Here is a 24134-nt window from a genome sequence, read left to right on the forward strand (position 1 = left end):
GGTCTTTCAGTCGATTAGTCAACAAATCGAATGCAGCATTGACCACAATCCTGAGGTAATTCTGTTTGAGATCTCTAACACTACTTTAACGGTGCGCCAAAAACTATTTGTGTTCAATACTTTACTAATAGCTAGATCATTGATCTTACAAAATTGGAAATCATCGATCCACCTAAACATGCACAATGGGCAATCAAAATGAGAAATGCAAAAGAAAGAGAAAGACTTTATTCCCTCAGGATAGGGGCTTTTCGGAAATTTGCACAAATATGGGGAGCAGAATAAATCAATAGCTACGAGTACTATAATATAACATAAATAAAGAAACAGATGTTGAAAATTTGTCGCAACTATTTGAATTCACACCTACTCAGTACGGTCTTATGGTCCATTTTCCACTTTTCTCTTTTTTTTTGTTTTTTTGCAGTATACTTATATTAAAATACAGCTACATAAGTCCTCCCCCAAATACTAATGAATTACATTTTAAATGGTGATTATTAAAGGCATTTGAATTATGAACTATCATGATATTACTCTCTTTCTCGTAATGCATTTTCTCTATTTTTTTCTTCTCTTTCTACTTGCAAATATTAACAAATTATGTTCTAAATGATGATTATTAATGGCATGTGAATTATCAGCTATCATGATATTACTCTCTTTCTTGTAATGCCTTTTTTCGCTTTTTCTTTTCTTTTCTCTTCTTTCTATTCTCTTTCTGCATCCAGAAAAAAAGGTTCTGTGAGTGTATAGTATGATCTGTGATTGATATAATAAATAAAGATGTAAAGATAAAATAATTATTATTCCACCCTTGCTTATTCCGGATCACAGTACGGACTCGCAATGCCTTCTCGAGTCGCATACTGTATCCATGATGTCACACTTATACCAAACACGCTGTATTTCCTCCTGAAACAAACCCAACCTTAAGATGGCCGGCCGTGATGATTCATTATTGAAGGGCTCTAAATTGCTCACAACACACACACACACATATATATATATATATATATATAGATAGATATAACATTTATTTTTAAAACTAAGATTAATCCATAAATTGGATTCTGTGCACACTCAGCCTAAATAGACAATTCAAACACCAAACATCACTCAAACCTACACTACTAATGTAACAATAATCAAATCACAACACTAAGAACATGTACTTATCTGCAAGAAGTAGCAACAAAAGAGGAAGAAAATGGCTGACAGGGAGCTTTTATTGGACTGAAAGTTCTATTCCATTGTTGGGTTGTAAAGTTCTTTTTGGAATACTTTTAAGGTTTGCTGCTGTAAGAGGCAGTAAAGGTTTATTGCATAATGCCAGCCTCCTGTCTTGCCATAAAATTCTTATTTGTATGGCGTCATTTACTGTGAAATAAGAAATTCATATATTACCCTGCATATGTTGCATTATTGAAAAGGAGTAATGGTAACCTTTCCACTCAGGAGGAGCCCAAAGTATTTGTCACTCACAAACGTTTGGAAGGCTTGCCAGAGGGGTCAGGATTGTGCACTAATATTTACGTGATGTGTGCTTTAGCTATTTTTACGCAAACATCTGCCACTAGTCCTTTGTTGCTGAAAATTGCACACTTTCCCTCCAGAATCAGTAAAGTATTTACTAAAGGTTAAAGAGACGAGATCTGGACCTATTCTGCTTTAAGATTGTTTTGCTGATTCTTCTGCTCCTCCACCCCTTTGTTTTAGTATTTGAAATATGCTGATTCTCACGATAACCAACAATCAGCATTTTTTATTTAGACAATGACACGCACATCAGTACAATGCAGGAAAACCTCTGTATGTGGACCACTCACCTCATCGCTCAGCTACTGAGGAGGCCTTGTGCAGGTACAGCAAGTTATTTTAGGTTCCTTGCAGTCTTACTGAGCAACTGTTGTCTCAGTTAAACACTTGATAGGAAGTAATGCAGCTTCATGAGGTTCTTGCACTGAGTACCACAGAAGTTTAGGAACTGCTGCAAATGTTCATCTTGGTGGCAGGTGAAACCTAGGCTATTGTTCCAGAAAAACATAAGGGATACCCTACACAGTCCATATGGTCCATTCTGGAGAAGATTGACCTCGCTCCTGCAACAGTCCATTTGTGGTGTCACATCATCTACACTTTCAGGTTTTATGCAGTGATAGCTCCCCCAATACAGTAGGATGCAAGACTCCATGTGTTTTTCCATCGCTTAATATTTTGCAGCGAATTGTGGATTGGGGTATTCCATAAATCTCTTAACGTATTAGTCAAAAATTCACTTTACTCCTAAGTTAAAGAATGGTCACAAGAGGAGGAATGGAAAACTCATAGTTGGCTTAGCCATATTTTCAAAGTAACATGTCCCTCCCAGACTTTGAGGCAAAGTATCTGGGAACTAGGATAGTTGTAATGAAAGTATCGCAGTAGAAATACACTGACTGGAAACCAATTGACGTCTTTTCTATCTATCATGAATAAGTGAGAACAATACAAGAAATTCCCTAAAAATTCCTTTAATGGAAGAATGCAAAATACTGTGTGTCAGTATAGAGTGACTTTTTAATGTCTTTACGATCCTTCAGTGTTCTAGTAAGATTGTTAGCTGATTCTTATTAGCCCTGCTACTGCCTTACTGCTGTGATGTGGATTTGGCTTTCTATGCTAAAGGTCACTGTTCAATTGTACATGCCAAGTTGTAAAGTTCTCCATACTCGCACATTAGTAAAGATAAAGCTCTACCCAGTGCTACAAACCAAATAACACATGGATCCTCATGGGTAAATGTTCAATAAGTGAATGAATACCCATAATCACAGGACAAAATGATGTAAACCTTTCTCTTTTGGTCACTAGTAGCCATTGTAGGGAAATTTAAATATGAAATATGGAACAAGGCATGATCCTACATTCACAAACAAAACATAATTATTTTTCATCTGTGCTTCTGACAGTAACAGATACACGCTATTCCCAACTTCAAAGTAGGGTGGTTTGATCATAATAACAAAATATGGCAAAACTTGAATTGGAAACATTCTGCAATTAACCTTTTGATGATAAACACAGCAGATATGGTGATAAGTGGAACTTTGTTGTCAGTCAAAGTCATGATTCAAAAACAGGTTGCCTCACTTCATTTTAATGCTCAGGACAGCAACAAAAGAAGTTGTCAGTTTCAGGACTGTGTTGGATGTTTTCCTGATGCCATAGCTTGGCTCAAAGTGATTGTTACTTATTAAATGCTAGTTGGTAAAGAAGTTGGTAAAATGTGTGTTCATGATGTTGTCAGCCAAGGAGAGATTGCAACCTCTTTGAGCCTTGCCAGGTGGTGAATAGGTATTTACGTAGGGGTGTGCAGCTGAGTGCTCACAGGACCCCTTTACCCTTACATCTGTCTGATCTTAAGGAGACTAGCTCACACCTTTCTCTGGTGGCCTACTAACTGCTGAGCTTCTGAGCCTTTCAGCCTCTGTCTCAGTAGTGTGCTTTGCAAACCACCCACCACTGAGTAACAGGTGTTTCTCTGCTGATGGCGTTAATAGAATTTAACAATGACTCATCAGCACTATGTAGTAGGGAACAAAGTATTTGACAGATGAATGCCAAATGTTGAAGATGAGTGAAGCAGAACATAAATTCTGAAACCCATTAACATCAAATGCTAAATGAAAATCACAAACCAAGCAGAGCCCGTCTTCTAAGCTGGCCAGAACCCAACTTGAAAGATGTCCAATAGATTTTGAGACAATTGCTAGTAATTTAATTTCTAAATATGTCGAGATTTAATGCATTTCTGCTTCCGTGTTTGTTAGACTTGGGGGTCTAAAATGGCTGTAATTCACTATTAGAACATGCCACACACACCGGGGCATGTCCTACCTTGTCCTTGCAATGCACCCTGCCCTGGGGCCTACCATAGGGGTGTCTGATATGAAGAAAAGGGAAGGTTTAGGGACTGGCAAGTGGGTGCCCTTGCCCAGTCAGCATGACAGTACCAGACTGCTCGCAGGTTCTGCAATGGCAGACCTTAGACACATTTTTACAGGCTGCTTCTGTGGGTGGCACAACCAGTGCTGCAAGCCCACCAGCAGTATTTGGATTACAAGCCCTGGGCACTCCTGGTGCACTGTACTAGGGTCTGACAGGTAAACCAACCCATCCAATCATGGAAACACAAATTCATACAATAATTTACATACAATAATTTACAATAGGGAGCACTTGCACTGTGGCACTGGACAGCAGTGGCACAGTGCTCTGAGCAACTAACACCAGCAAAAACACATGAAGCAACAGCGAAAAATGGAAGGGAGACCCACGCCAAGGTGCCAGGTCTAACAGTGTTTATGTGAACACAGACTCTCTTTGGAGTGTTACTAAGCGGTTGCTCATGGTAAATCCAGATACATAATCTGAACCCTAATGGGCAATCAGATTTGTCACTTAAATGCATGTACACATGTGCTTGTGCAAGTATATAATTTATTACATGATACATGGTAGCCTGTGATCCCTGTATAAAAGTCTGTCTCTAATTTCCTTCTTACAGGTGACTTGTTACTTCTGCAGTCTCCTGTAGTAAAAGAAGCATTGGCAAAGTCACTAGGTTTCACCTATGCAAAATCTATTGGTTTTGACAATGTTTGGTGCATGCAGCACAGCAGCGCACGCTGCTGTGTAACATGGCTTATGGGCACTGTGACACGGTCATCACCGACCCAATCACAGTACTTTTTAAAAAACTTTAAGCCATGTTGTATAGCAGCCTGCCCTGCTTTTCAACCTGTAGAAAAACGTGCAGGGGGTTTGCGCAGGAGGGAGGAGGCTGGTAAACACACTAGAGAGAGGGGCGGGGGTGAGAAACGGGGGTGGGTTAGAAACAACAGCCAAGCGGAAGGGCCCAGGGTAGCTTTAGAAACAAAGGAAAGCGGGAAGGTGCCAAATGAAAAGTGCTCTGAAATCAACTTAGCATGTCTGCGCTACATAAACATTTATAATAGAAAAGAAATAAAGCAAATGCCCAATATCAGTGTTAACGACTTTCAGTTTTCCCAGTTGCCTTCATTCACTGTCTACAGAAAAGATTACAGTGTTTCTTATCAGTGGTAGTTCTAGTAGTAACATTCTCGACCCCATCATCTTCCCCAGTGAGAATCTGTCAAGGCAATATGGGCCTCGAGGGAACGCTTTTCCATCTCTACCAGTCAAGGCACTATCCACAACAGTCTCCATCCGTGGGACTCAAGGGAAAGGAAGCCTGCAGTACATCACACTGTCACGAGCTCACTAGCAATAGCTTCACAAAAAAAAGGAGGAGCTTCCACTAAGGAACAGGCAATAAAAGCAACAATTTCATTACAAAATAATGTTTTCATTTTGCAGATGTGCTCGTAATCTGCTAGTCAGTTATGTAGTAACTGTGATCGAACTAAAAGGCAGCCTCGAGCAATAGACGGGATCATTCGACAATGAAAGTGTCCAACTAAAAGAACAGTAATAAACGCTTTGATGAGTCAGAAAACAAAAGAAAGTAATTATAACGGGCCCGGTTTAATCGACGGACGTGACCACAACTGAATATGAAAACAAAATGCTCTTTGGCTTCATCAGCCTTGCACCGACAAAGATGGCCACCCCCACCTCAAATGACACCATACCAGCATCCACTGCTCACAATATTGACCTTTAAGGATGCTTTTGTATGGAACTACCTAAGAAAGATGAAAGTCTGTGACTGGCGCACAAGGATTTGTGCTTGTACTGGCCAGTTCATACCTTACTGTTAGTAGTAAGGATTTTCCACTGGAGCAGACCGAATGGTGTCAGCCTGGCAAACAAAAAACTTGCGGTGATATGCAGTAGAAAATATCACAACAAGATTGGGCAATGTGTTATCACCTAAAATGTGGCTATGCTGCAGAAAGCTGATGGGAGCTTCATGTCATGACAATGGACAGAACGGAACTACTCCTACGGTCTGGAATTTTAAAAAAAGGTACCTCCAGAAGCATGCACCCAGTGGAAGGACACTGACCACCGGAGGCAGAACTTGGTCCAGGCTCCAAGGTACGATGTCAGAGGTGAGGAGGAGGCACTGTCCAGCAAGGGAACGAGAGTGAGTGGGAGCGATGTGGGAGCCACGTGGGAGCAAACCAATGGTAAGTAAAGTGGCGTGGCAGCCAAGTGGGAACCAGTCAATGGTAAGTAGAGGTAGGTAATGGGTGGGTTCTAACCCCTTTTAAGATTTTCTTTTTTTACTAGAAGAGATTTCAAAAGCACAGCACAAGCGCTGTGCAGGCGAAACCTAACAATAAGTAGCTGCTCAACTGTAATACCATGTTACAGTTGAGTTCTTATGTCACAATGCCTGCTGCTAGAGCCAGCATCCAAGGGCAAAGTCAGGTAACAGAGCATAATTAAAGCTACACTTTAAAAAACTAAATCAGAAGGTGGCTTCTTTTCCTTTTTTTGTAGCTGAATAGTAAGGAGAAAGGAGATGTTTATGGCAACATGTTTATTATTTCCGCCCTTCTGGTAGTTCTAGGAAAGATCACATCTCTGCATGTTTCTACACATTCTGAGCTACAACGTTTTTTTACTCATTTAAACTGATTATAAAAACTTTTTGCAACAAATATCTAACTTCTTTCTTGTGTTTTTTTTTCTAATTTTTTACTAGCGCTTCTAATTATATTCTTTATGTTTACAAATATCCTGTCTCTTCATATGAAAGAGCACCACTCCAAAGATTTAAGTGGTTTGTGGGAAGGGCAATGGTGTGACCATATATATGAAGAAAAAGTCCCTCTGCTATACATTGCAAAGATATTGCAAGTCAGCTCAGAGTTTCATAACCTTATAAATGAATGTCATTCTGCCTCATTACTTTATATGGTCACTGAACTCCGCGTGACCTTATAATCTACACCAGGTGGTACTTTATCCCATATATAACCACAACAGCTCCTCATTAAAGGATGACACTTATTTCTACTTAATATGTTTTTGTATTCTCTTTCTAAAATATTATTTCATAAGTGAGCATTATTCGCATTACCAGTATTGCGTGATTACAGTGGTGTCTGAATTTTTAATAGAATTTGAGGCCTTCATTCTAGCCCTCTCTAGATCTACCCCTCTCTCTCATACCCTATATTTCTCCTTCACTGATTCTTTATGTCTGTTTCATCTATTCATCTTATCTCTTTTCCTGTTACTCTCTCTGCCTGTACTCTCACTTGCTCAGTGTGTCTCACTCATTTGCACTGTAACTCTCTCTGCACAACTCTCTTGTTTTCGTCATGTCGGGTTCACTAGCTCACCCTTCTCCTTCTCATCTCTCTCCCTCACAATTCACTATTTCAGTCTGACCCGGTCTCTCGCTCTTAGTCTCTCCGCCCCATCTCTTACTCATTGTGTTTTTTCCCCAGTTTTTTTCCTCCCTTTCTCTCCCACTTTTCATGGACGTCATTTAGGGCTTGCCAGGGGACACACCTGCGACACCTGACTTGTCCCTTGTGACCCCTGTCAATTCCTTTGTGACCCCTGGCCTCGGAGGTCGCAAAGGAAGTAACAGGAATAGAGGAACAGGCATTTTATATTTCTTGCTCTTTATAATAGCTGCTTCTGTAGGCAGCTGGGCACAGAGCAACATTCAAACATTTAAATGTTTTAACTTGTCTGAGCACCTAAATCCTTGTCTAGCAGCACCTTTTGTGGACTCTAGGCTCTAGTCTCCAACAAGTGTGAGTTGCTGGGCCAGCAGGCTGTGGATTATTGTGTGTTTCTAGACTGGCCTGTAATGCTTTCCAGTGTTCCAGGGTCCGAGCTTTCTTGTAGTTTGTGACCTGCACATTTTGCAGAATGAAGCATATTTACAACCTGCTAGTAATCACAGCATTGCAGTCCCAGTAAGTGGTTTCATTTACCTTTTGCATTAAAATAAATGTGTGATTATGTTGCTACTGCAGCATTACATTACTATAAAGTGATACGTCACCCTAATTGTGTATATATGAGACATTTTAATGCCTTATTTATGATACTTAGCCCCACTTCTGATATTGGTAGAGTGCAAAGTCTACACCCATAAATTCTGGTATCCTGTGGTAACATATCACTAGTACCACTGAATAATTATTCACACCCCTGGAATGGGGAAATACTGGACAAAATTCAGCACAGTATTTCCTATTCAGAGGGGTTTAACACACACATTTAACATCTGCCCTGAGCAGCTGGTAAATATGTGCAGAGGCTTCAGTGTGAGACTGTGAGGTGATGGGAAGAAGAGGAAAAGTAAGATGTTTGCTGGTGGGAAACCATTACATGCTTCCCCCACACTTTTCAGTCCTTTCCTAATACGGTTTTACCAGAAGCATTTTCCAGCTGGTAAAATGCAGTCTGTTGTCCCAGCGCATAATAAATCCAGATGTGGGAACCACAGCCTACTCATGATTGAGTGGAGTGGATTCCACACTGGAAATCTGCTCAACTCAACACATAATCAGGGCCTTTAAGTGACATTTCATCCCTCGGTGTGAGAAATTGTGAGGATGATGCTCCAAAAACATCATAGAATATTTTTCACAATTGTGGCAGCTTCATGAATTGAAAAACTGGTGAGGATTTTTTATATAATGAAAAGGGGAAGAAAACAGAACCTCCACAGCAGGCATTCTCGTGACCTCAGTCTTCAATGAAATATTTATATAGCACAAAATGTATGCCTTAAGACTTCATGTTGCTAAAACAATGCTCCAGTTTTCCTGCTACTGGTAATCCCACCCTTGCGAGTCAGGCCATTTGACGATGGTAATACCAATTGAGCTACTTTTGATCAGGATTTCTTTAACCTTGTCAGAGTTGATTTCATTTTTAGCCATGAGTCCAAAATAGAGATGACAAAGCAATATGGTAGACTACTTTGAGATCAAGAAGTCATTTCGAGGATATCAAGAAAGGTCACCAGTGACAGCAGCTTCTATCCCTAGCTTGTCTGTTGCAACCCCAAGCACTCCCCTTGTAAATTTTATCAAAAAGTCGGGACAGAGATCCTGGCTATGAGGTCCTGCACACTGGCTCCCAAGGAAGGCTGAGATTTAGAGAAGGTGTGCAGTTCCTGTGTGGACGTGGGGAGAAGACAGGTCTTTCTTTGTGATAGCCCTCACACACCCCAAGAGGTGTCATGCTTCATCATTGGGCGGTTGCCCCTCGTCAGGCCGGCGCTGCAATGCCTGATGGGCTCCCGGAACCGGGATTCTTTGTCGGGGATCTTTTGAAGAAGAAGCCGTGAGGTGCGTGCGGGTGTGGGGGCTGGGTAGTGCACAGAGAGGTGAAAATAGTTGAAATAGGTATATAGAGCAGTTCTCTTAAATCAATTTTAATAAAAAGGTAGCTCTGGCCTAATTAAAAACCAAGTGTGTGATCCAGTGTGGAATATAATGTTCCTAGGGGGCTATCTATGTGGGGAAGGTCGACATGTTTCGTGCCTGGTCTCGCCCATAACGGGTCAATTGTCACTTCTTCACTCGGTTTTTAATTAGGCCAATTGACCCATTAGGGGCAAGACCAGGCACGAAACATGTCGACCTTCCACACATAGATTGCCCCCTAGGAACATTATCTTCCACACAGGGGCACACACTTGGTTTTTAATTAGGCCAGAGCTACATTTTTATTAAAATTGATTTAAGAGGACTGCTCTATACCTATTTTAACTATTTTCACCTCTCTGTGCACTACCCAGCCCCCACACCTCACGGCTTCTTCTTCAAATAGGAACTGCACACCTTCTATAAATCACTCCCCTGGTAAACCCTGACATTTAAAATTAGTGCCAGGAACAAAAAGAAAATGGGCCTCTATTGAGTCCTGTTTACTTTTTACTGTCCCATACGAACAGGGACATTTTAATTTATTAGACTGTGTAAAAAACTTCTAAAATTCTTTATTTTGCAGCATAGACATTCTGAAACGCAATACACAAACTACTGAATTAAGATGATGCTTCCATGTAGCGATGTAGCAAGCATCTGACCCCATGGTGCTGGCTATTACTGTTTAGTGTTGACCTTATGATGCAAAAGCAAAGAACACTTTCAAAAGCAGGAGGCTGGGAGTGTTAGATAAACATCATGCTCCGCATGGCCTTACAAGGAAGGTAAAGAGGCATTGTCAAGTGTGGCCAATAACACAACTACATGGACAGTGCATTATTGGCCACACCTGAGAATGCCTCTATATCTTCCATCTGCCTGGAGAAGAAAGAGATTTCAGCAAGACAAATCTCTGAGGGCTCCATTGCAAGACCCTCTGTAATATTTATTGGGCCAGTAACAGCAGTTACCAGCCTAATTGGGGTACAATATTTATGGTAACTCGATGGAGCCAGTGCATTTGACCCAGACATTTCACCTACTGATAATAGCTGAAATCAGTGACTGAAACTTTGTATAGAAACAGGGAATTACCAGCGAAAAAAGGTGCAATATACTGGATTTTCTGCATAATCCCTCATTTCTGAAGATATCATCAGTCTACACCTCGTAATGCCCAGTAATTACATCTAACCCACGGAGTTAGACATGCCTCTGCAATTTGGAGGTGTAGGGAGCCATTGTCATAATGCTCTGAGTCTATGACTTGCTTTTGATGTTAATGTTAATGTGAAAGAGATTTGTAGAGTGCACTGTTACCAAACGGTGTCCTGGCGCTAACCCATTTATCGGACTCGGAAAAGTCAGGAAACATTACCAGTAGTCAGATCTGCTAAAGAGCCAAGTTTTCGACTCTTGTCTAAATTCCAGAAGAGACGAGGCTGAGCGAATAGACAACGGGAGTTTGCTCCAGATGGTGATGGCACCCAGATAAAAACGTCTGCCACCCGAACTTGACTTTTTAAATCTAAGTACCTTCAGTCTTCTAGAATTTAAGGATATAAGTGCCCTACTAGGCGAGTACCATCTAAAGAGCTAAATCCTGATGGCCTATATTATGCAATGCCTTGTAAGTAAAGCATAAGGCTTTGAATTGAATCCTCTCCCTAACTGGCAGCAAGTATAACTGTTTGATAGTAATGCTGACCGAGACATTTTTTGGCATACTAGTAAGAACTCTCGCAGCTGTATTCTGCAAAACCTGAAGTTTACACAGATGTTTTGCTTGCATATTAAGATTTAGGCTATTACAGTAGTCTAATCTGGCCAATATCAAAGCTGATATGACAAGTTTTTGATAATTTCCTGGAATAAAAGGTAAAATCTTTTTAATTTTTCTTAAAATAAAAAAGGTGGACGAGGTAAGTGCGTTAATCTATTTAGCAAAGGTAAGCCTATTATCAACAATGACCCCAAGGTTTTTGGCCTTTTCAACTGTTTCAGAAGATCACCTAAACTCCTTGGCCACTGCTCCGGAGACAAGAAAGAGGGGTCATTGCCGAAGAGAACCACCTCCGTTTTATTGGAATTCAATTTCAATCTGTTCAAACTCATCCATAAGCTTACACTTGACATACATTCACTAAACTGTCTGCTAATGGCAGATGGTTGTTTCATGACTGCTACAACGATTTGAGTATCTTTGGCATAGAAGGTTATGGCAAAGCCGAATGGTTTTATGATTGAGGCCAGGGCTGCAATATAGACATTAAAAAGAGTGGGACTTATTGAAGAACCCTATGGCACTCCACACGGGAGCTGAAGAGTGTTAGATTTAAAAGGATCCATAGCCACAAATTGTAATCTATCTTCCTAAAAAGATTTCAGCAGGTGAAGTGCTGATCGCTGCACTCTGATACCTGCTAATCTGTCAACCAGAACAGAGTGGTGCACAATATCGAAGGCCGCCGATAGATCTAATAAAATAAGGATGGCCCTTCCGCCATTGTCCAGAGCCTTCCTAATTTCCTCCATGGATTTAATCAGGGCTGACTCAGTGCTATGCCCTGTCCCAAATCCATGTATAATGTGTGTGGGGGTGCATTGAGTTCAATAAACCCAGATCCTTCCTTAGGGTGTCCCTAAAATGGTGAGGCATCCAGGCTGACATCTTTCTCTAGATCACAGTGCCTTCTGTGGAAGTCAAATTTGTCATTTCTTAGAGTAGTGAAAGATGGAACAGCAGCAAGAGTGAGCTGAGATGAAAACTAGGAAAGGTGGATGTAAGAAAAGAGTTATTAAGGAAACAGCCTAACAGAGGAAGACGGACTCTGGAAGATTGATGTCATAGAATGTTTGGGGCAGGCAGGGTTGCGGGGGAGATACAGCAGGTGATTAGAGAGAGGATGAACCAAGAAATAGCTATATTTAGATGTCAAAGATAAGGGTGAAGACTATATAGATGCAAACAAAGTCCTCAAGACCTGAAATGGGAATATATCGGTGATAATGAGAGAGGTGGTGTTGAGGGGGAAACTGTGAAAGATGTAGGTTAATGTGAGACAGGGAGAGAGAAATGTGAGATGATTGGAGTGATGAAGTTGGAAGTAAGAGGCAAGTTCTGGACCCACATGAGAGCAAAGTACATGCAGAGAAAGGAAAAAGAAGAAAGAGAACCCATCTGATACAGAGATGAGAGAATGAGAGGGAGATATAATGGGAATTATGTGAACAATAGTAATGGGTAGTGGGAGGGAACAGGTATTGTCACTGTGAGAATAGGAGAGTGAGTTGGTTATAACAAATGTGTGGTTAAGAGGTGAACTGGGAGAGGAGAAAGTATCACAGGGTGATGTAGAAAAACTGTTGAAGTGATGAGTATGACATGAGAAGTTGGATGTTAAAGGAAGATGCGAAAGGAAGGTGATATAAAGATAGCAGCTATGTAGATGAAAGGGATTGTGAGGCAGAGCTGTGCGAGGTAGAGATGGGTACAGTGTGCAGCACTGCTCACGTAGTGCGAGACCTCATGTAGGGGGTTCTGAAAGCTGACCACACGCTCGTGCGTGTGGTTTTGCTTTCGCCAGCTGCAATTGGCTTTAGCGTGCTGTTAAAAAAAAAATACAGCACGCAATTGGGCAAAGGCGGGCGCATATCCCGCCTTTGCTCCGCTCATTCCCATCGGTGTCTATTACACGCAGCAGGAGCGGCACAGACAACAGGCTCCCTCGCCCCCGCTCCTCTGTGGTGCGCGCGCACCACTGGTTTCTAAAACGACCGATACATGACTCACGTTATAGTTTTTCAGTTTTACCCAGCGTGCCTATAATAATATCCAATGGGAGCATTGTATGATGCTCGCATTTATCTAGCACTTACAATGTCTGACAAGGCGCTAGATTTTGTGCATGTTGTGAATGCATTTAGCTCAGTTCATTGTCAGGAGGAGAGAGGGGAGAGACTATTTCCTGAAATAGTGGGGGAGATGACGGATAACCGCCTGGTGAATTCCGGAGAGATATTACAGAAACAGCCAATCGTGCCGGAGCGGAGCCACATTCATTTGTGTGGGCAGGAGGTGGTGTTTACTATCCCAGAGAGCCCCGGCGTGTGCAGGCAGTGTAGTGGAGTCTCCCCCGCCCCTCCCCCTTCCACCCTCATCCAGTTCCCCAGCAGTCAGCAGTTCTGGTAGTCTAAATGATGCGTATTCTTATTAAGGGATTTCTGATGGCGGGAATCCGAGCCGAGCGCCCATCACTCTTCCTTGTGGCCCTGACGCTCTGCTCTTGATGAGGTGGCTGCTCTCAAACCAGCTGGATATCCTTCAGCATTGACTCAAAATGTTACCTCTTGGGAAGGACTGTTTCAGCCTCCAAAGCTTACCCCCCACCCACACACACAGTTTTTGTAATGTTTTATAGGTTTCACATCCCGTCACAATGGCAGGACCTGGTGAGAGACACAACCACATGGAAAGCCTTTAAGAGACAAGGGGCCAGAAGAATAGGATTTGCAAGGAGAAAACGCATTTTCTCGTTGCAAGCCCTGCGATTTGGTAATTTGGTTTGTAACAAGAACATGTGGTATTTTAATGTATTGAACCATGGGCACTCGTAAACATTTTTCATGGGGCCGAAGAGTTTAGTCTGTCGTATAACCAAGGGCCTCACTGATGCCAGCAGGGTGGTGGTCGGGAGGGGGTTAAAGCAAAAGGTGGGTGTAGGGGAAGCGAATCATGTATACCTAGTGGCTGAACCGAATTGCGCAATGTGAAACCAGAAAACCTGGGGTCAATCCCGGTTTCTCCACATGACCAAATTTTGTGATCTTTCTTATCACATATAAAAGGACCTTGAAATATATGACTTACGATGTGTGCTGTACAAAAGCTTCGGCTGTGTCACATAACAACTGACTTGCCTTGTAGTTCACTATTGGCATTGTTGTCAGAGTGGAGGGGGAGGGCTGGGGTAATCATGAATGTTTCAAAATGTATGTTTGAAAACTATCACTTTAAAAAAATACTTTTCAATACACTGATGTAATCCGGTTTACTAAGGTGAAACGGTTCTTGCATGTTATTGAAATACACTGTGTTACATTTTTACAACAAGCATTTGCAGTGCAATAGGTCTTGCATTTGCGAGAGTTTAAGTTATTGGCATTGTAAATGAGAATGCCTTTTATTTATGTTTTAAAAACCAACACAGGCAAAAGGCATTGTCATTTACAATGCCAAGAGCTCAAACTGTTGCAAATGCCAGACCTATTGATTTGTAAATGCTTGTTTACTATGAACTCCGTCCCCTCTCCATTTCAGGACCTTCTCCTCCTCTCACCCATCTCTCTTTCATCATTATCTCACCGCTCCTCCTTTCACCACCTATCCCCTTCTAGTCTTTCCCTCCACAACTCCTCTCCCTTTCCAGTCGTCCTCCCTCTTTTCCTTTATCACTCACCCTTCTGTTCTGTTTTTTATCTCTTTCAATGCTACCCTCACCTCATCTCACTCTTTTTCCCGGCCCTCTCTCTCCCACAATGCAATAGTTCTCGAAATTACGCGACTTTGAGCTATTGGCATTGTAAATGACAATGCCTTTTATTTATGTATCGGTTTTTAAAACATAAATAAAAGGTATTGTCATTTACAATGCCAATAGCTTAAACTCTCGCAAATGCGAGACCTATTGCATTGCAAATGCTTGTTGAACTTGCAAAGACACGCTGTAGACATGCTTTGCAAGGTATGGCAAACTGTGTTGGCATGAACTTACTGCAAGCAATGTTTTTTTCATATCAGGAAACAACAAAGAAACACCCTGCCCGGCAGACCCTAAAACGGGCCACAAAGAGCCAAAAAAACAGATCACACTCTGACCTTTCAGGGTAGTCCATCGGGCGCTGCCAGTTTGCCCTAAAGGCCAGTCCGACCCTTGTAATATTAGCGTGAAAATATCATTTGTAAGGTAAACATATTAAATAGTGTTCTAAATTTTGCTAGACCAAACCCTATTAACCAGTCTCATATATCAAGATCATGAGTGGATTTAAGAATTCGTAAATATACACACAATAATTGGCATGTTCATGGCTGGTATGGAAACGTGACATTTGTGATATCCTCACAGATGCAAGCATGTTTCAAAGCATGTCCAGCTGGGATCTTTCCATCCGTTCCACTATTTTTATAGAACTCCCCTTCAAAACTCCCAGGCCAGTCATTAGTTCAGCACCAGTGATTGGGTCTTTCGGGCACTGACATTGATTTTCCTTTTCTTGGCATAGGGTGCCTGGAGTGAAATGACTGTGTGTAGTCAGCTCTGTTAGTTTACTGTCATACTGTAGCTGTCAAGAATTTGAATTTAATGAGTGTGGCTTCAGGACAGCGCCTGCTTTAACACGTTGACAACCAAAATCCTATGCATATGGAAGTGAATAGGCACACAAAGTACATCTTCCCATTTTGCGAAGATGAGGAAAAAGTATTTGAAAATGTATTTGAGGGAATTTTATTGGTCCCCAAAATATTCTAGTATTATTCTAGTAATATTCTAGACACAGATATTCAGGTCAGGTTATTTCGGAATGCCTATATGAATGCATGCTAAACTCAGCTATAATAAGATATTAAGGGGCACACGCATCAAGCATTTTCTCAGAATCGGCCCGTTTGTAAATGCAATAAATGCTTTTCAGATGCAGTTAACCCTATTTTGCGATTCGGCAACCTGTTACCGAATTGCAAAATGGGTTTGCGACTCGCTATCAAGAAAGGGGCGTGTTTAGGGCATCCCTTTCTAATACCGATATGCATCGGTATGTAGGAATGTTTTGTGCCCGAAATACAGTCGCAAAACATTTGTATTTTACCACCTACTTTAAGTAGGGTGGTTTCCCATTTGCAAATGGGAACTGGTCCCCAAGGGACACTTTCTCCTTTGGGAATGTTTGTTACAGCGTTTTTTAAGAGAAGGCAGTCGTCCCAGGGAAGACTACCTACTCTTAAAAAATGAAAAGAATACTTCATTTTTGTTTTAGAAATGCATCCTGTTTTCCTTTAAGGAAAACGTACTGCATTTAAAAAAAAATTGCTTTATTTAAGACCAATCACAGACATGGTGGTCTACTGACCATCCCATTCCTGTGAATTTTGCGATTCCTAGGGGGTCGCAAATTGTGACCTACCTCATTAATATTCATGAGGTAGGTTATTGGCAAACCCCTTGGAATCGTAAAAAGAGTTCAACACGCTTTCATGCATGCTGTTTTGCGATTTCCTAATTGCAAATTGCAAGGATCCGAAATTAGGAAATCGCAAAATGGTTTCTTCATGCATCTGGCCCAAAGTGAACAAAAAAAATTAAGGTATCACGTTGCTTTCTAGAACTCATGTTTCATCAGGGGAGGCTCCTTCATTGTGGCAGAGGAGCGCCGCCCCCCTGCCAGCAGCTACAAACACGAAAAATAAAATGATAATAAATCTATTCTAATATCATTTTATTTTTCTTCAGGACTAAGTCTTAGGAGTGAGCCATTATGATGAGAGTACTGAAGGAGGAGTGGTAAGCAGTGCTTCAAGTGTGCATGTCAGTATGGCTGGCTGTCTAGGATGCCCAAACCGACATGCGCACTGAGATCTCTACCCAAGCTGCATTGCCCTGTGGAGAGAACAGCAGGCACAGGCTTACAGTCTTTGTGGGAACGCAAATACGTCTCGCTCAGGCCAATCCTGCGGCTTCTCTCATGCTGGTGCCAGCATTAGAGCACCATCTGGATTGGCCATAGGGGAGTCTGGGAGCCTGTGCATAGCCGCAGAATAGGAAGAAGGCGGTGAGCAGCAGGTAGGTGTTTTATATTTTTTTTAATGTTATTCTGTGTGTGTGTGTGTGTGTGTGTGTCCATGCTGCTCACCGCTTTTGTCAGATAGCTACTGCTACTGTTTCATTGTAAAGATGTTTGCACCTTCAACGAAGTTGCAGCAAACTTCGGAGAAGCACAAAGCAAATTTCAGGCTTTCAGTCAAAATTGGTCATAGATTTATCAATGGATTGTATTGCCCTTGCATCACGCAAGGCGACACAGGGCATTGCAAGTCCTTGCGGTAGATTTACCAGGCCATGTTTGGAATAATAAATCTGGGTTAACGTAAGGCAGGTGACTTTATAAGGGTTGGATGTGGAAGCTATTAGAAATGATTCGTCTGCTGTTTTGAGATCGATACTTTATGGTGAACAGAGTGAAATTCGAACAACAAGGAGCTTGAATTGACCTGTGATTGTATACATGATGGCTATGGATACCATGTCATTGGGTCTATACCACCTGAGTGTCCAGTTCTCCAGATGGTCTACTGTCCTCCACCAGTAGGGAGACAAAAAATCTAGTTTGCGAAAGTCATGAGTGATAGCTGGATCGTGAAGAAGGAGTGAGACTTAAAATTACCACAGTTCTTGTAAAGACTTATAATAGTCCGGAAATGGATAAAAGTAAAAAAAATGAAAGAGTGGTGCTGCACAACAGCACCACACTTGTATTTGGTTCCACCTATCACTCACAACGGTCGCAAAACAGATAGTCTCCCTATCAGTGGAGGACAGTAGACCACCTGGAGAACTGGACACTCAGGTGGTGTAGACCCCATGATGATGCTTTTCACCTAACTGTGTCAACATATGCCGCACCCTTTGTTAGTGGGAACGAGGGTCTCTCTGAACGATACATGGAGACTCTGGCAAAACTGACACAAGTGATTCATTCCTTTTGATTATGAGGCTACCAATCAGGGAAGCTGAATGAATCGCTGCTTCTCGCTCAATCCTTCTTTTGGTTTGTTTGGATACAATGTATCAATGCCAGATCTTTTGAGCGGAAAGGCTGTTTGTCAAAGGATGTGGAAAAAAATGAAACTTTGGACTGTGAATGAATGCACTTTATTTATCACAAGCAATAAACCACTGTGCGGACATTACTAGGCATATGATATGTAAAACGAGTTGGATACAGAACGATCTTTGATTAACTTTTATGAATCTTGGGACCCTTCAGAAGAGATTTTCACCCTGAAAAAGTGGATTTTGTCTGCAGAACACATGTTGGCATCTTCAGTATTTATGTACCTACAACTTGTATGATACCTGTAATCAATATGTTTATCAATTGGAAGAAATGCAAGTTTACAATACAAATACGAACTTTGTTGAACTGGTGATTTTTTTTTGATTGCATGTGTATTTTTTTACTCCCCACTATTCTCTGACCTTAATGCAAGGCCGCACAAGTCTCTGCCTCCTATTGTTCTGCATGAGGAAAGCGTTCCATGGGTAGGCGTGGGTGTTCCCGCGCATCCATCCATGGCTTTTCATGCATTACCTGATTTACTAAATCTAGTAATTTTGGGCAGTGTCAAAATGCTGTGCTTTCCGGTTGAGCCCTTACGAGGAGAGATATGTTTATTATTTTGCATTTTGCAGCACCCATAGAAAGAGGCAATGTTTCTGGTGATTGGTTTTGTGCAGAAAGGTGCCTATTCCTACACAAAAATAATCCTGGCTGTAATGCTGGCACCAAGACGCAAGCATGCCTGCGTTGTCGCTTGGCAGCCTCAAGAGTGTCAGCGCAGAGAGAGCAGGACTGCGCCATATGTTAGTAATTATGGAGCATTCCAGCTCCCGCCATTTGACGCAGCGCAGCAAGTTGTCTTTCTGCATTGCGCTGCGTCAAATCTTACGAATCTGGGCCCAGGTTCTAATTTGGCTACCAAAAACAAAACAAAAATTAGCTGAATAAACTTGCACCAATTTTGGCATGCGCAGGTTTTGGGCGGATTATGTGACTTTTGTTAGTTGTGTGCATTTTTATTCGACCTCTTTTAACTTTTAAGCAGGCATGCCTGACTAGATTACGTAGCAGGGAAGGGCAAAGTATGCCTTAATATTTATGCAACAGCTTCAGTGACTGTATTTTCCCCAACTTTTGCGTTTTAACATGCATTGCCACAAAAGGGAGAACAATACTCTTAGTCTGCTCCATAATTTGTCAAGTTCTAAAAAAAAATAGTTTCCAGCCAAAATGATTGTATATGCGGAAGTGCTACTAAAGGAGCAGAGCAATGCCAGACTCTTTGTAAAAGTTAGCCGACCACTTTTCAGTTTTTGGCTAGTTTATTCAAATATCAAACTGTTACTAACGAGGAACCGTTTGATCACACGGTATTAATGTTCCCAGTTGATGGGATTGAAAGGGCTTTTGCTTGCAGCATGAATTCAATAAATATAAATATATTTCAAACATGGTGGAAATAATGACTCCATTTTTGTCATGAAAATGTTTTGCAAATGCCTCACATCTAACTTTGTGATAGCAGGGAACCATTCAACAGTATACCGTTGGGAAGAGAGCGACAAGAAAAGTGGTTTGGTGTGTAAGGGGATGTGTGAGGTTTAAGGAGGGAGGTGGCTGTATGTGATGTGGGCAGGCGGTTATGAATTTGCAGTTTGTGGTTTCTTTTGTATAAAATAAGAATATATGTAACCAAAGAATCATATGTAATTGAGATGTGATTCGGTTTAAGTAATGAAATGTTGTAATATTAATCAGGTTTTTTGGTACATACATAGGACTCCACATGAATTTTGCTTATTGGAAGAATATTGTGATAATACTGAATGCTGGTATAGGGATCCTTCAATAATGTGAGGAGGTGAAGTTTTTTGTCTTTGGTTGAACTGCTAGATATTATGAACAAGCTAAAATTTCATAGGGCGACTTTAGGGAGCAAGGCAAAAATACATATTCAGTAGTGCTTCCCGTTTACCAAAATAAATATATTTAGTTTTAAGGTCTACAAGCCACTCACCTTAGGGATGTTAGTTTATCTTGACTTGTCACACCCATTTCCTTTAAGTTCTTTCCATATTGAATTCAATTGGAATCCCTTCTTTCTAGAAACAGTGATCAATAACTGGGTGTAGAAGTGAATGATGTTTCTTAGGGATCACTGAGCCAGTTCCTGGTTTCCCCTTTTAGGATAGGCACAAGAAGTGTGGTTGGTGAAAACAATAACAAAATGTACATTTTCTTTGTGGATGATCCTATTTCCAGATTGAACAATTTGCTGTAGCCAAGTATACATGGGTAACTTCTGAACAGGATTGTTGCTGGAAGGTCACACTGGCTTACCAATTTCATAATGCGGTGTATAATCCTAGATTATTGACTCGATCCACCACAATTTGCCACTGACGCCTCATTGTAGGTAATGATCGTTCAGAGATTTCTAGAGCAGTGATTACATGTTATCACACTGAGTATTGTATTTGCATAATGTAATATGATTGTGGCCCCCACCGGAAATTCTACCACGTTATTAAAATTATGTGAGATATTAAATATTGAAAACAATCAAAAACTTCGTACTGCAGCTACAAGTCATTTTTTCAAGAACAGTAAGCACAACAGAAATGCATTAATGCAGTTATTTTTAGCACAATTATTATATCTGAACCTAAAACATTTGCCACTTTGGAAACCCACGTAGTATACTGAAAAACCTAAGGGCGGTGTGTTTTATTACAGAGACTGCAGGATGGACAGGGTCATGTAAACATTCATGAATTTCATGAATTAAAAATATTTTTATTTGAATGTTTCAATCTGTATCTAGTTATAGAACTGTATACATTCCTTACATTACATTCTTTGCATTGTGTTAAATGGACTCTAAAATTGTATTTTGCAACGGGTGTTTCTTAGACTACAGCCATAATAAAAAAGCTTAAAGGATGAAGTTATAACTGTTTCTCCTACTTATACTACATATACGAGCAGCATGTAAACTCTATCATATATGTATCGGAATAAAGTCTAACAGTGCTTTCTATGCTTAGAGGAGTCTGGTACTTTTTTTAGAAGATTAAAAAACACAATTCACGTTTGCTGAAGATGACTTTGATTTAGTCACACCCACGAACAACCATGAGCCTTATACCTCTGATGTACTCATTCGTAGGTGCAAACCACCATGCTATTTTACACATATCCCAACTAAAGTCCTTAGCAAAGGCTTCACTAAATGCCTTTTACTACCTATTATGTAATGCTGCATAATTTGTCACTATAAAGTGTTTTACCCCACGCAAATTACTTCTTACAATTATCTCCTGCTTTTGTACATTTACAAAACATTATTTAGGGAGCTTGTTCAGATATAAAAGAACTATGTATGACTAATATTTGGGCACTAACATCTTAAATATAAATCTTCTGCCAGAATTGAACTTTTCCAGGCATAATGTTGCCATCGATAACCTAGTCTGGTTTTACAGCAGAATCAACCATCTCCAGCAGCGAGCCTATTTCACGATTGAGGAGGCAACCAATCACACCTCTACGAATAGCACTGACATTGGGTTGCAGCGAGGCACACAAAACTAGCTCTACAGCAGCACCCTCTATACTAGCCTTACGAAAAGCCTATTATTTTCTGATCCTATTTTGTGAAGAGATCCGAATGACAAGTTTGGCAGCAATTTCTGCATCACCCACATTTTTTCCTTGGTCATTTCAGCATGTCATACCCGTCAAAATGTACATGGTGAAAATGCCCGCTAAATAGTGGTATGTGAGGATCACAGCATGGAGAGAATCGAAACCCACAATGCAATTCCTTATTTTAAGAGAGGAAACTTGTATAAGGTGATATTTCAAGCACCAGATAAATTCCAAACCCGTAGGGTAATAATCAGCCCTCGTGTAGTTGAAGAATGATTACATGCAAAACCATCATAAAAGGAAACATTTTACATAAGCACCTCTTCCTGTCAAATATAATACTATATGCATTCTACTGATTAATTCTAAGGCATTAATTGTAAACTGCCACTTATTTAGCTGCCATTACAAATAATTTCTGTTTTGCACAATATTGTGAGCCTGTCAACTTGCATTAGGCATGTAATAATACAAATATGATTTGGAGGGAAAATTCAGGATGCAGATTACTGAACAAATCAATCTAAAACAAGTTGAACAGAAAGGGGGAAGAACATATTTCTGTTCTAATCCATTTTCCCGGCAGGGGGGTTGGGAGGGGGATGCAGGGTGTTCCTAGCACACTGTCCCCTCTCTCAGCATGCTTCAACCTCTGTGTTAGTGATTTTAGTGCAACTAACAATCTCACAGTGCTACGACTGGCACCAGCATGTACTTTGCCATATAATTTGACATACAGGATTTATGTGAGATAGCTTAGCTCAGAATCAAAGCTAAGAATGGTCTTTTCTCTTCTGGCCTTCGGGTGTATCACCCGCCTGGCTCTAGTAAGCAGTTTATGGTTTCCTGGGATCAAATTCTCGAACCCTTTATTTCCATCTCTAATTTTACTGTTTTAGGGGATTTAAATCTCCATCTGGAAGATTTGGAAAGTAAAGATGTTAGTACATTTTTAGAACTACTTAATCATTTTGGGTTCTCTCAATTGATCAACCTTCCCACTAATACGGCTGAACATACCCTTGATGGAATTTATGTGAATAATTCCGTCTAGGAGTTAGGAAAGTTTTTTTTCACTTAGTTGGTCCGACCACTCAGCTATCACTTTAACCATGAAATTGCAGATGGAACAATTGAGGATACGGGGCAAGCCAATTTCTTTTAGAAGCTGGAGTAAAATCTCCCAGACAGAGTTGGAAGAGGCCTGGTAAAATAGCTAAAGATTCCACTCTTGCTGTTACGCCATGTTGCACCTGGTCCTTTTTGCAGGGTTAGCTCAAAACGTTTTGCCTTGCTTCTGTATTTTTTCTGATCTGTTTTTGTTGGCTTTAGTGCTCTGGACACTTTACAACTGCAATTCAGTGCTAAGGTGCATGTGCTCTCTCCTTTAAACATGGTATGATTTGTTTACACCTGTTTGACATATTTCATTTACTTGCAATTCCCTTGTAGTATTTTATCCCACAGACCCAGAGCCTGTAAACTAAGTGCTACTAGTGGGCCTGCAGCGCTGCTTGTGCCACCCACAGAAGTAGCTTTTCAAACATGTCTCAGGCCTCTGCCACTGCAGGGCCTGCTTGCACAGTTTACTGCCACAGTGACTTGGCATTCAAAGTTATTTGCCAAGCCTGAAACTCCCCTTTTACTACATGTAGATCACCCCTAATGTAGCCCTATGGGCAGGGTGATGTGTAGGTAAAGGTAGGACATGTGCCTTGATTATGTGGCATGTCCTGGTAGTGACAAGCAGCCTATTTAGTTTCTCTCTGCTATGAGGCCTGCTCCTCTCATAGGTTTGCATTGGGAATGCCATGATATGTTTTTAGTGGAAATTTCTGATCTGAAAGGAGTAGGGTTGCCATGTTTGGTATGTTTGGAATAGTGGTGACAAATCCTGCTTATTGGTGATAGAGGATTTTTTCATTACCAGTTCAGAAATGACACTTTGAGAATGTGGGAATGTTAGAAATGGGTGTCTCTAGTTGGCAGAGGTAGGTGTCTTTGTCCAAATAGGGCCCCCATGCTTCTAGTCAGGGTAAGAGGGATACACTCCTAAAATAACCTCTGCTCACCCCCTTGGTAGCTTGGCACGAGCAGACAAGCTTATCTCAGAGGCAGTGTGTAAAGCATTTGTGAACACATACAGTAACACAGTGAAAACACTACAAATGGGCACCACATCAGTTTAGTAAAACTACGTAATCTTTATCTAAACCAAAACAAGACCAAATTACAAAAATCCACAATACAGTATTAAAAATAAGGATT

The 24134-nt window shown here is 41.0% G+C and overlaps 1 protein-coding gene across 1 annotated transcript in view; it reads left to right on the forward strand.

The window, feature by feature from the left end:
- LOC146855102 (potassium voltage-gated channel subfamily A member 5-like) overlaps positions 1 to 24134 on the forward strand; it is a 429878-nt gene that overhangs the window by 157168 nt on the left and 248576 nt on the right. The window lies entirely within an intron of this gene.

Source organism: Triturus cristatus, chromosome 4_1, assembly GCF_964204655.1.
Source record: "Triturus cristatus chromosome 4_1, aTriCri1.1, whole genome shotgun sequence".
In the NCBI taxonomy this organism is placed as follows: Eukaryota; Metazoa; Chordata; class Amphibia; order Caudata; family Salamandridae; genus Triturus; species Triturus cristatus.